Raw genomic sequence first — 12926 nt, forward strand, 5'->3', positions numbered from 1 at the left:
AAGTCCATTGCATTTTGAAAGCCATAACAAAAATTATGTAAAGGGATAATGGAAATCCCAACCATAGGATAATTGGTTAAGAAAAAAATCAAGAAACAAAGATGTTAGCAGAGAGTGTTCTTGTAATAAGTGGCAAAGACTCTTTCCTTACCCAAACTCTAGAATGGCTTCTAGCAGCCTGACGTTGTGTCCACAGGATGACCCCAGCTCCTTTTAAATGCCTGCCTGGGAAAGCTCAATGCTGCCAAAATAACTTACTGTTTATTCTAGCCTACACCTGATGATAAGGCCCCTGTCTCCCAGTCTCTGTGGGAGGATAGTTAGTATTAATACTTATCAATACTAACTTTGATAAGTATTAGTGGAGATTCTATTGAGTGCAGTAAGAAAAATAAATAAATTTATAAAAACTAAAAGGGAAGAAGTAAAACTGCTATTTTTTAAAGAAGACTTAATTGTACTTTAAATAGTGTGCTTTACTTAGAAAAAGCCAAAAACTGAATGTTAAGAAAATCAAATGTATTTTAGATACCAGACATAAATTACTTGAACATTAAATTTAAAAACCAATGTTATTTATAAGACATCAAAAATATCAAATGCCTAGAAATTTTCTTTAACAAAAAATGTGCATGGTGGATCCTAAGATGGCGGTGGCTGCAGCGGTTGGCACGGAGTAGCTGAGGTGGAAAAGGCGGCCACTGGGCTTTAGGCAGACAGGAAACTTGTGGACCTTCCTCTTGCAGTCTCTTAAGGGAGGACCGCTGCTGGTGGCTGGTCGTGGGGGCTGACTGCCACTTTGCCCTTGGCAGGAGAGGCTGCCTCATTTACAGGCAAGAGCTTTGAAGTATGGAGCAGGAAAAGAACTGTTTCTTAGCTGCAAAAGCGAGTCTCTAAACAGGGAACATGGCGCCGGGGCTGCTGTTGACGCTACCAGGATCCCGGAGGCCGGGGCTGTGCTGAAGGCAGCCAGCTGCCCTATTCAGGATTCGAGGTTTCAGGCCGGCATAAAAGAAGATTCCTGGGAGCGCCCAAGCCACGCTGGGGGACCGAGTGAGCAGCCTGAGGTGGCAGCAGCCGAGAACGGGGACGGTGATGATGCAGAGGCAGAGTGGCAGCCGCCAACCTGGCACAACCCTGTGAGTGACCCCCAGCCCAGCCCTGCTCGGGGGGCGGACACCCGCCCGGCTTCCACCTGTCCCACTGGGCCACTCACCGGCACCAGGTCTGCCTCCATTGTCTCAGGTGGTGGTGGCTCCAGCCCGGCTCGGCCAACCCTGTCCTCCTCACCTGGCTCGGCTCCTCACTGAGCCTTCCCACTTGCTTGCCCCGGTGCAGGGCTTCCAGGGTCTTGGGCACCAGCCTCCCCTCCCACTCCCTCTGCGGTTCTCTGGTGGGGCTGGTGGCATGGGGCGTCCCCTGCCAGCATCAGGAGGGCAAGGAAGTATGGGCGGGGCCGAGTGTCACTCCACTGCACCCTGGGCTCCGGCCCCCGGTAAATTTCCAGTTACCAGGAGGTAGATACCATCTCTGCGACCACCAGTTCGGAAAAATGCCTAACTGATTTCTGGTTAGGAATAGTGTGGTCGGAGAGTTCCCGAGTTCACTTGAACCTGCCAGAGAGCTGACTGCGGGCGGGCACCGGACTTGGTCCGCGCTGGGGGGATTCAAAGGTGAACTGTGTGCTGCAGGCTCCTCCTCCGAGGAGCTCACGCTCTGGTGTGGGAGATAAGACAAGTACACAAATAACCGTGATACCAGGAGGAAGGTGATAAGTCCCGAGAAAGATCTACACAGTGCTACAAAGGCACCCAGAGCGACTGGTCGTCTGCACCTAGCAGAAACCTGGTAGACTTCCTGGGCGAGGCGGTGCCAAGCAGGGTCTTGAAGGCCCAGCTGATAGAGAGGGCTGCAGAAGAAACGTCCCAGCCCAGCCCAGTGTGCACAGAGCGGGGAGACGTGCGGCTAGGGAGGCGGAGACTCGACAGAAACCACACACCCTGCGGGGTCGCCAAAGTGTGATCCAACAGCCCGGGCCAGAGCGCACGGAACAGGGAGAAGTCCTGCACGGGAAGTGGAAGCTCAGTAGAGACCACACACCCTGCAGTACCGCCCCGTGATCCAGCAGCCCAGCAGAGTCCAAGCTGACCAGAGAGGTGGCTCCCGGAGAGGCCCAAGACCCGAGGCAACCACACACACAAGGCACTAGAGGCCAACTGAGCAGTCACAGAGGTAGCCATACCAAATTGGCAACCACAGCAAGATCTTAGTTAGTCAATAGTCTCAAACCGGTGGACTGTGAAACCCCCTGCCACAATGAATAAACATCAAAAAAAAGATACCAGAAATACAAAAAATCAAGAAAGTACACAACCAAAAGTTAATAAATCTCAAACTCTAGATCCTATAGAACAAGAAGCCCTTCAAATGAATGACAAGGAATTTCGAGTGATAATTCTAAGGAAACTGAATGAGATACAAGAAAACTCAGCTAGACATCATGATGAAATGAGGAAAAGTATACCGGACCTGAAAGAGAAAATGTACAAGGAAATCAATGTCCTGAAAAAAAACGTAGCAGAACTTGCTCGACTGAAAAAGTTATTCAGCAAAATAAAAAACACAATGGAGAGTTTAAACAGCAGGCTTGTCAAAGTTGAAGAGAGAACCTCTGAACTTGAAGATGGGCTGTCTGAAATAACACAAGCAGACAAAAAAACCAAAAAGAATCAAAGACATTGAAGAAAATCTGAGAGAGATATCAGACAACCTTAAGTGCTCAAATCTCCGAGACATGGGTATTCCAGAAGGGGAGGAAAACAGAGATTGCATTGAAAACATATTCAACAAAATAGTGGTAGAAAACTTCCCAGGTACAGGAAAAATCACAGATCTTCAGATCCAGGAAGCACAATGATCTCCAAACGTATTCAACCCAGGAAGGCCCTCTCCAAGACATGTTATACTCAAATTGACAAAACTCAGAGACAAAGAGAGAATCTTAAAAGCTGCAAGAGAGAAGCATCAAATCACTTATAAGGGAGCCCCAATCAGGCTAACATCACACTTTTCATCACAAACCCTAAAAGCCAGAAAGAAATGGGATGATATATTCAAAATACTAAAAGACAGAGATTTTCAGCCAAGAATACTCTACCCTGCAAGGCTATCCTTCTGAAATAAGGGCAAATAGTATATTTCTCAGACAAACAAAAACTGCGGGAGTTCACTACCACACGACCACCCTTACAAGAAATCCTCAAGGGAGTACTGGGTTTGGTTCCTGAAAAATAACTACCATGGCCATAAAAACCCAAGAAAAATCAAAACCCACTAATATAATAAAAATGGCATTCATGAAGAGAAAACAAACAAACAAAAAGGCTATCTACAACCTAAGGAACCAACAAACACAGAAACCAAACAGTAAATCAGAAAGCAAGGAACAAAAGACACCTAAGACAACCAAACAACCAATAAAATGCTAGGAATAAATCAACACCTTTCAATAACAACTCTTAATGTAAAAGGCATAAATTCCCCAATCAAAAGACACAGAGTGGCTGACTGGATCAAAAAGGAGGACCCAACTATATGCTGCCTACAAGAGACCCACCTCACCCATAAAGATTCACATAGACTGAGACTGAAAGGATGTAAAAAGATTTACCATGCAAACAGAAAAGAAAAACGAGCTGGAGTAGCTATTCTTATATCTGACAAAATAGACTTTAAACTAAAAACCATAAAAAGAGACAATGAGGGACACTAATTAATGAAAAAAGGACTGATCCATCAAGAAGACATAACAATCATAAATATATAGGCACCCAATGTTGGAGCAGCCAGATTTATAAAACAAACTCTATTAGACTTAAAGAAGGAAATAGACACTAATACCATAATAGCAGGGGACCTGAACACCCCACTGTCAATATTAGACAGATCATCTAGGCAAAGAATCAGTAGAGAAACACAAGATCTGAACAATACTCTAGACCAATTGGACTTGGCAGATACCTACAGAACATTCCATCCAACAACCTCAGAATATTCATTCTTTTCATCAGCACATGGATCATTCTCCAGGATAGATCACATATTAGGTCACAAATCAAGTCTCAATATATTCAAAAAAATTGGAATTACCCCATGTATTCTCTCAGACCACAATGGATTAAAACTAGAAATTAATAACATATGAAACTCTGGAAACTATACAAACACATGGAAATTAAACAGCATTCTACTTAATGGCATATGGGTCCAAGAAGAAATCAAGCAGGAAATCAAAAAATTTATTGAAACTAATGAAAATAATGATACATCATATCAAAACCTGTGGGAAACTGCAAAAGCAGTATTAAGGGGAAAATTTATTGCATTAAATACTCACCTCAGAAGAATGGAAAAAAGGCAAGTGAACAACCTAACACTTCACCTTAAAGAACTAGAAAAACAAGAACAATCCAAACCTAAAGTTAGCAGATGGAAAGAAATCATTAAGATCAGAGCAGAACTGAATGAAATTGAAACCCAAAAAACAATGCAAAAGATCAATGAATCAAAAAGTTGGTTTTTTGAAAAGATAAATAAAATTGACAAACCATTAGCATGGCTAACAAAAAAGAAGGAGAAGATTCAAATAACCAAAATTAGAAATGAAAAAGGCGATATTACAACTGATTCATCTGAAATACAAGGAATCATTCGAGACTACTATAAACAACTATATGCCAGCAAATTTGTAAATTTGGAGGAAATGGATAAATTTCTGGATACACACAAGCTCCGAAAACTGAACCATGAAGACGTAGAAAATTTGAACAGACCAATAACAATAAAGGAGATTGAAGCTGTTATCAGAAGGCTCCCAACACAGAAAATCCCAGGACCAGATGGATTCACAGCAGAATTTTACCAAACATTCAAAGAGGAATTGACACCGATACTTTACAAACTATTCCAAAAGATTGAAATGGACGCAAATCTCCCAAACTCGTTCTATGAAGCAAACATCATCCTGATACCAAAATCAGGTAATGATATAACCAAAAAAGAAAACCACAGGCCGATATCCTTGATGAATATAGATGCAAAAATCCTCACTAAAATACTAGCAAACAGAATATAGCAACACATACGTAAAATTATTCACCACGATCAAGTGGGATTCATCCCAGGTATGCAAGGTTGGTTCAACATACGCAAATCAATAAATGTGATTCACCATATTAATAAAGTCAAACACAAGGACCATATGATCATCTCTATAGATGCTGAAAAAGCATTTGATAAAATTCAGCACTCATTCATGACAAAGACCCTCTATAAGTTAGGTATAGAGGGAAATTATCTCAACATAATTAAAGCCATATATGCCAAACCCACTGCCAATATCATCCTGAATGGGGAAAAGCTGAAAGCTTTTCCTTTAAGAACAGGAACTAGACAAGGATGCCCACTCTCACCACTGCTATTCAACTTAGTGTTGGAAGTACTAGCCAGAGCAATCAGAGAAGAGAAGGAAATAAAGGGCATCCAGATTGGAAAAGATGAAGTCAAACTGTCCCTGTTTGCAGATGACATGATCCTATATATCGAACAGCCTAAAACCTCTCCAAAAAAAACTGTTGGAATTGATAAATGATTTCAGCACAGTAGCAGGATACAAAATCAACACACAAAAATCAGTAGCATTTCTTTTCTCCAATAGTGAACATGCAGAACAAGAAATCAAGAAAGCCTGTCCATTTGCAATAGCCACCAAAAAAATAAAATACTTAGGAATTGAGTTAACCAAGGAGGTGAAAAATCTCTATAATGAGAACTACAAACCACTGCTGAGAGAAATTAGAGAGGATACAAGAAGATGGAAAGATATCCCATGCTCTTGGATTGGAAGAATCAACATAGTGAAAATGTCCATACTACCCAAAGTGATAAACAAATTCAATGCAATCCCCATCAAAATTCCAAAGACATTTTTTCTCAGAAATGGAAAGAACTATCCAGACATTTATATGGAATAATAAAAGACTACGTGTAGCCAAAGCAATGCTGAGTAAAAAAAATAAAGCTAGAGGCATAACACTACCCGACTTTAAGCTATACTACAAATCTACAATAACCAAAACAGTATGGTAATGGCATAAAAACAGACACACTGATCAATGGAATAGAATAGAGAATCCAGAAATCAACCCACACACTTACTGCCATCTGATCTTTGACAAAGGCACCAAGCCTCTTCACTGGGGAAGGGACTGCCTCTTCAGCAAATGGTGCTGGGATGACTGGATATCCATATTCAGGAGAATGAAACTAGACCTATACCTCTCACCAGATACTAAAATCAACTCAAAATGGATTAAGGATTTAAATATACACCCTGAAACAATAAAACATCTTAAAGAAAACATAGGAGAAACACTTCAGGAAATAGGACTGGACACAGACTTCATGAATACGACCCTAAAAGCATGGGCAACCAAAGGAAAAATAAAGAAATGGGATTATATCAAACTGAAAAGCTTCTGCACAGCAAAAGAAACAATTAACAGAGTTAAAAGACAACCAACAGAGTGGGAGAAAATATTTGCAAAATATATATCTGACAAAGGATTAATATCCAGAATATATAAGGAACTCAAACAACTTTACAAGAAAAAAACAAGTAACCCAATTAAAAAATGGACAAAAGAGCTAAGTAGGCATTTCTCTAAGGAAGATATACAAATGGCCAACAGACATATGAAAAAATGTTCAACATCACTCAGCATCCGGGAAATGCAAATCAAAACCACACTGAGATACCATCTAACCTCAGTTAGGATGGCTAAAATCCAAAAGACTCTGAACGATAAATGCTGGCAAGGTTGCGGAGAAAAAGGAACTCTCATACATTTTTGGTGGGAAGGCAAAATGGTGCAGCCTCTATGGAAAATGGTATGGAGGTTCCTCACAATTGCAGATAGATCTACCATATGACCCAGCTATCCCACTGCTGGGAATATACCCAGAGGAATGGAAATCATCAAGTCGAAGGTATACCTGTTCCCCAATGTTCATCGCAGCACTCTTTACAATAGCCAAGAGTTGGAACCAGCCCAAATGTCCATCATCAGATGAGTGAATACGGAAAATGTGGTACATCTACACAATGGAATACTACTCAGCTATAAAAACGAATGAAATACTGCCATTTGCAACAACATGGATGGACCTTGAGAGAATTATATTAAGTGAAACAAGTCAGGCACAGAAAGAGAAATACCACATGTTCTTACTTATTGGTGGGAGCTAAAAATTAATATATAAATTCACACACACACACACACACGCACACGCACACACACACACACACACAAAGAAAACCCGGGGGGGGGGGGGAGGAAGATATAACAACTACAATTCCTTGAAGTTGGTACTACAAGCAAACAGAAAGGACATTGTTGGGGGGGAGGGAGGAGAGGGAGGAGGGAGGGAGGTTTTGGTAAGGGGCAACAATAATCAACCACAATGTAGATTGACAAAATAAAAGTTAAAAAAAAATAAAAAAGTAAAAAAAAATAAAAAATAGAAAAAAAAAAAAACCACTGTTGATCTATTAAAAAAAAAAAATGTGCGTGCCCTCAACCAAAAAATACATATCAGTGCTAAGAGAAACAAAAGAAAACCTAAATAAGTGAGAATAGATCGTATTTTATATTAGTACACTCAATGTTTTAAAAATGCCAGCTCTTCCCAGTTTGATATATAAATGCAGTAAGTGTGTTAAGTGAAATGCTGACTCTAAAATTTATATAGAAATCAAAGGCTTTAGAATATCCATGGAAATACTGAAGAACAGCAACACTGGAGGATTTATATTACCCTGTATCAAAAATTATTTTAAAGCTAAAGTAGTTAAGGTAGGGTGATATTGATTTAAAAATAAACAAATACACCAATAGAACCGGAACAGAGTTTCCAGAACCAGACCAAGCATATATGTTCAAGTGATAGGAAAGTAGGGCATGTGTGTATTTCAGTGTATGTGTATGTATGTATGTATGTGTGTGTATGTGTGTGTGTGTGTGTGTGTGTGTGTGTGTGTAAATACTGCAATTACATGGACATATCTATGTAAAAATATCAAGTTGTACACTTATGATCAAGTTGTATGCTTTACATTATATTATACTTCAATAGAAAAGAAAAGAAAATGGAAGAGATAGGGAATTATTAGAAAAAGGCCCTAGAGGTGGCTGAAGGGGATGGGATTAAAAGCACAGTGGAGGATTTTCATTGTGAAGGAGGAATGCCACCACTTTCTCTGAGATTTGAGGAAATTAGATAAGCATGAATGTGAATATTACTACTTGCAGGATTATGTTTTAAATTAAAAGGAGTAGGAAATGTAAAAATTCAGACTGTTGATTGGTGAACATGTATGGCCCCAGGAGGTTACTAGCATGGCATTACCTCTCTCTTCTTTAAACTGATACTAGTTACCATCCAAATACAGAATCATGTTATGCTCATGACATCAGTAAGGATGTTTGTTTCTGGCTGTGATGATTATAACTTCTCTGACCTCTATCATCAGTAAAAGCAAAGGCTCAGACCTCCTATAGCATTTGCTTCTCCAATTGATCTTCCAAATCTATCTGCAACTACTATGGAAGCTATTTGTGAAAGCTCCTAGTGTAAGCAATGGGAAGTATGCCTATAGTAAATCATGATTTAGAGGCCCCAAGACAATTGGGCAGTACTAAGGCCCTTCAAAAGACTTTATCAGATTGAAGCAACAGTGGCTTTCTGCTCCACCAGCTGCCAGGAAGTGCATCTGTAAGAAAAATTTTCACTGGAGAATAACTTGGTTTTACTCATCGGTACAGAATGTGAAACCCAACCTTTGACATTTCAGAAAAATAAGGTTTAATCTTAAAACTGCCTCAATGTGTTTTGGGCTGAAAACACCACAAGGAAGTACTAGGTGAAAGGAATAGGGATAAAGATTATGCTCAAAGGGAATGACCCACAGGTTAAATAAAATATCCAGGAGTGGTGACTGTACAAAGTCAGCAACAGTATCAGACAACAAAGAACTCTGCTCAAGGATGCCCTGGGCTTTTATTTTTACAATAGCTCCTTATATCTGTGTAGCTCGCTAAAGATTACAAAACACTTCAAACACATTGTAACATCCACAACCCCTTCTTCTCCACAAAAACCCCAAAAAAACATGCATTAGGAAAACCAAGAACCAAGTAGGAGATTAGAAAGAAAACACAACCGTGGCTACATATGTCGTATTTCTGAAAAGACATTTTGAAATTTCTGTCAGATTCATTTTGTTGTTGAAAGGTGAGCAAAGTGTCACTAAGTTCCTTGAAATAGCATTAGTCCTTGATTATGAATAACCTTGTTGCCTTGATTATCTATATTTTCAAATACCCAATACAGAGTTTCTCACCTTTGGCATATTGACATTTTGGGTGGGATAAGTCTTTGTTGTGGGAGGGTCTCCTGAATACTGTAGGATGTTTAGCAGCATTCCTGTTCTCTATGCAGTAGATGCCAGTAGCACCCACTGTCTCCAGCTGTAAAAACCAAAAATGTCTGTGAATGTTGACAAAGGTCCCATGGGGGGCAGGGCAAAATTGCTGTCATTTTAGAACTATTGTCTTAGGTGGACTGGGGTCGGGAGATGGAGGAGTTAATAAGGCAAGAGAACTGAACAGTTGCTTTCATTCAAATGAATTCTTGTATGGAAAAAAAAATCACATTATGTATAAAAATTTGGAAGAATTGTTATTTAACAAATGTACTTTCCATCTGCTAAACAGAACATTGTTGATTCTTTTGGACATCAAGTAAGCAAGTAGGTTCCAATATTTATTGTAACACCAGGCCAAATGAGTCTCCTTGGTATATTTTGGAAGAATTTGTTCTAACCTTTTTATTTTGGCATCCCTCTATACTCTGGTGTTCATTCTGATACAAGGTCTTTCCAAAAGGTCAGATTTGAGTTGTTCATTTTTTCTGCCTTCTCTTTTTTATAGCTAAGAAAGACAAAGAGTTCACTGTATCACCTGTGATTGTAGTGATATTATACAGACATCATGCTGACTCTTTTGATTCCCATGTTTTTCTTCCTTTTTTTGGAAACAGAACTAGTATTGGTACAGTTCCTTCCAAACTAATTATAAAAGACAGATGTTCTTTCCTCAAATCAACGTATCTTGAGATAACCTGAAAACTTTAAGATAATCTCAATTGGAAATAGAAATTTATCATAGAAAATTGAGAGTAAAAACTTCCATAATTTAAATATTTGGTAGAACTTTTAAATGTAATTAATGAGAATTAGGTATAAATAAATGTTAATCAAGCTAATTAGAAATATGCAAAGCTTTTTTCAATCTTTGGATTGAAAAAATACCTGAACTTGGAAGAAAAACAAAATGTTGACTTGACTCTAACAGAAATTTGGCAATTGAGACAGCGATCATCTGAATGAAGGTCTCCAGCATTCAAAAGTAATCAGATATTCTAAATTGGGAGAAACTGAAATTCAAGAATTACTCTGGTTGAGAATGAGGTGAGAATGTGAAAAATGTTTTGGGTATTCCTATTTCATAAGAGTGTAAGAGGCATGTGAACTAAAAGCACATTTAAAATAACTTTCTTGAATAAAGCAGACGTGTTGAAGAGAAGAATTAATGGTTAAAGCTTGGAACCAGGTATCTTATTAATTTTTTAGTGGATTTACAGTTCTATCACCCTGGCTTTCAGGTATACTTGAGAAACTTACCTTAGAAAGTGTCCATCTTCTATGTGTCTGTAAATTTTATATCCCTGTAAATGCAAAGTCCTTTAGTTTTTTAACAGTTTCATGCTAACTTGAGCCCTAAACTCTACATTCATTTTATTGCTATTCAGTGCCAAGTCTGGGGCTTCATGGAAGCATGTCATGAAGAGCCAGAGAGAAGCAGCTGCCCAAGATCCTGGTTTGGTTATAAATCCAATGCAGAAAATGATTTAGTTTTAAAGACCAGAGCTTTCAGTTGGAAAACAGAAGCAAGGAAATATCTACTTTGCTTCTCAGCCTGTGAAAGTCAGGCTGGGCTATTGGACTATTTTATTTTATTTCTTTACAAGATAGTTATGTCAATTATCCTCTATCAGCCACTGTTCTAAGCACATACAAATATTATCTTATTTTTTCCTTGAAACAATCCTGTGAGGTTCATATTATTATAATCCCCTTTTTACAGGCAGTGAAACTAGAGGGATAAAGTTACTTTTCCAGGACCCTCAGCTCGCTAAATGTGAAGACAGATTTCAAATTCAGACACTCTACATTCTGTAGTCTGTAGTCCATGCCCTTACATACTACACTCTGCTCTCTAAATCAGAAATAAAAATTTAACTGAAGCAGCTTGAATCTGGTACCAGGAGCCAGAGGATGAGAAAGTCCTGAGTGCTTGGAGAGTCAAAGGGATCAAAACCTGGAAAATCAATTTTACTGTGAGAGCCAATGTAAGAACCCAAATGCCCCAAGGGATCACACCCTGATTACATAAGCCCTTCTCGGCCGCACCCCATCTTGGCGCTGGTTGCCCTTCTCTTCCGCATTCTCCTTCCCGCCGGCGTGAATCGCACGCCAATCAGCTCCCCCTCAAGCCCCATGCGGTATGCTAAATAGGGATTGTATTTTAAACCAATCAGCTTTCCCTTAAAGCCTTATATATATGTGTGTGTGCTGCCTAATAAACGAGCTCTCTCTGGTGGATTGTCAACTGGTGTCCACTCGTCCTTTTCATTGGTGCCAAAACCCGGGACGGGGTTCCCCTCGAGTGGCGACACTTTTCGGATCGCAGCGGCAACACTTTTCGAGTCACCCCTCGGGAACTCTGTCCCGCCAGGACCGGCCTCCCTTCTACCGCTCACCACTGATGGTCCACCCTCGTCCATTCTTTTCAGCGCTGGCTCCTTCCGCTCACCACTGGCTCATCATTAGGTAAGCCCCCTTTCCTAAAGGGCACCAGCCCTTTTTCCGGCTACCACAGGGAGTCTAGCTGTGATTGTCCAGTAGCCCCTAACGCCCATACCCCACCCGACCACGGTCTTCACGACCACCATAAATTCCCAAACTATAACAGGTTCCAAAGCCCTGGCAAACTTTTACTTTCATTTTTGGAGGTTAAAAGCCCCATTCTGTTCTCTCCTTCTCTCTTTCACCCTCCTGTCCACCACTCTCTTCTCTCCACCTCCCAGGTCTGGGACCTGACCAGAAATTCCTAGCGCTAGGTTCCTTCAGGCACCGGGCTTTTGTCCTAGAGAAGTGGAGGTCTGAGTGACGACCCACACCTCCCTTCTCTCCTCCTGGTTCGTACCTGAACCTGCTGGGACTGACGTGACCTACTGGAGACACCCTCTAGGATCCCGCCTTTCCCAACCGGCCGAAGGATCTGTCTTATCACTAATCTCTGTCCGATTTCTGTCTAAATTCCCATTAAGAGACCAGAATTGGTGCTTCCTCCTCCTCCCTAGGGGACTCTCCACTTCAATGCCTTCTGAAAAACCTCACCAACCTTTCCCTCAGGCAGGATATTAAGCCCAAACTCCTCACCAAATTCTGTACACAAGATTGGCCTTATTATCCTTTAGATAATCAAAACACATGGCCCCCTGAGGGCACACTAGATCCTAACATTCTATGAGACCTCTTTAACTACTGCCAGTGCCTAAAAAAATGGAAGTAGATCCCCTACATTGAGGCTTTTCGCCTCTTGGTTCAGAACCCCACCCTCTGCTCATCCTGTGCTCCCTCTTAAGTCCTTTTAGCCTGTAAACCATCTTCACAGTCACCCCTCGATTCTTCCACCTTCGACCCTGCTGATGAACCCCCACCCTACCGACCTCATCCTCCCCTG

Source organism: Cynocephalus volans, chromosome 12, assembly GCF_027409185.1.
Source record: "Cynocephalus volans isolate mCynVol1 chromosome 12, mCynVol1.pri, whole genome shotgun sequence".
Lineage (NCBI taxonomy): Eukaryota > Metazoa > Chordata > Mammalia > Dermoptera > Cynocephalidae > Cynocephalus > Cynocephalus volans.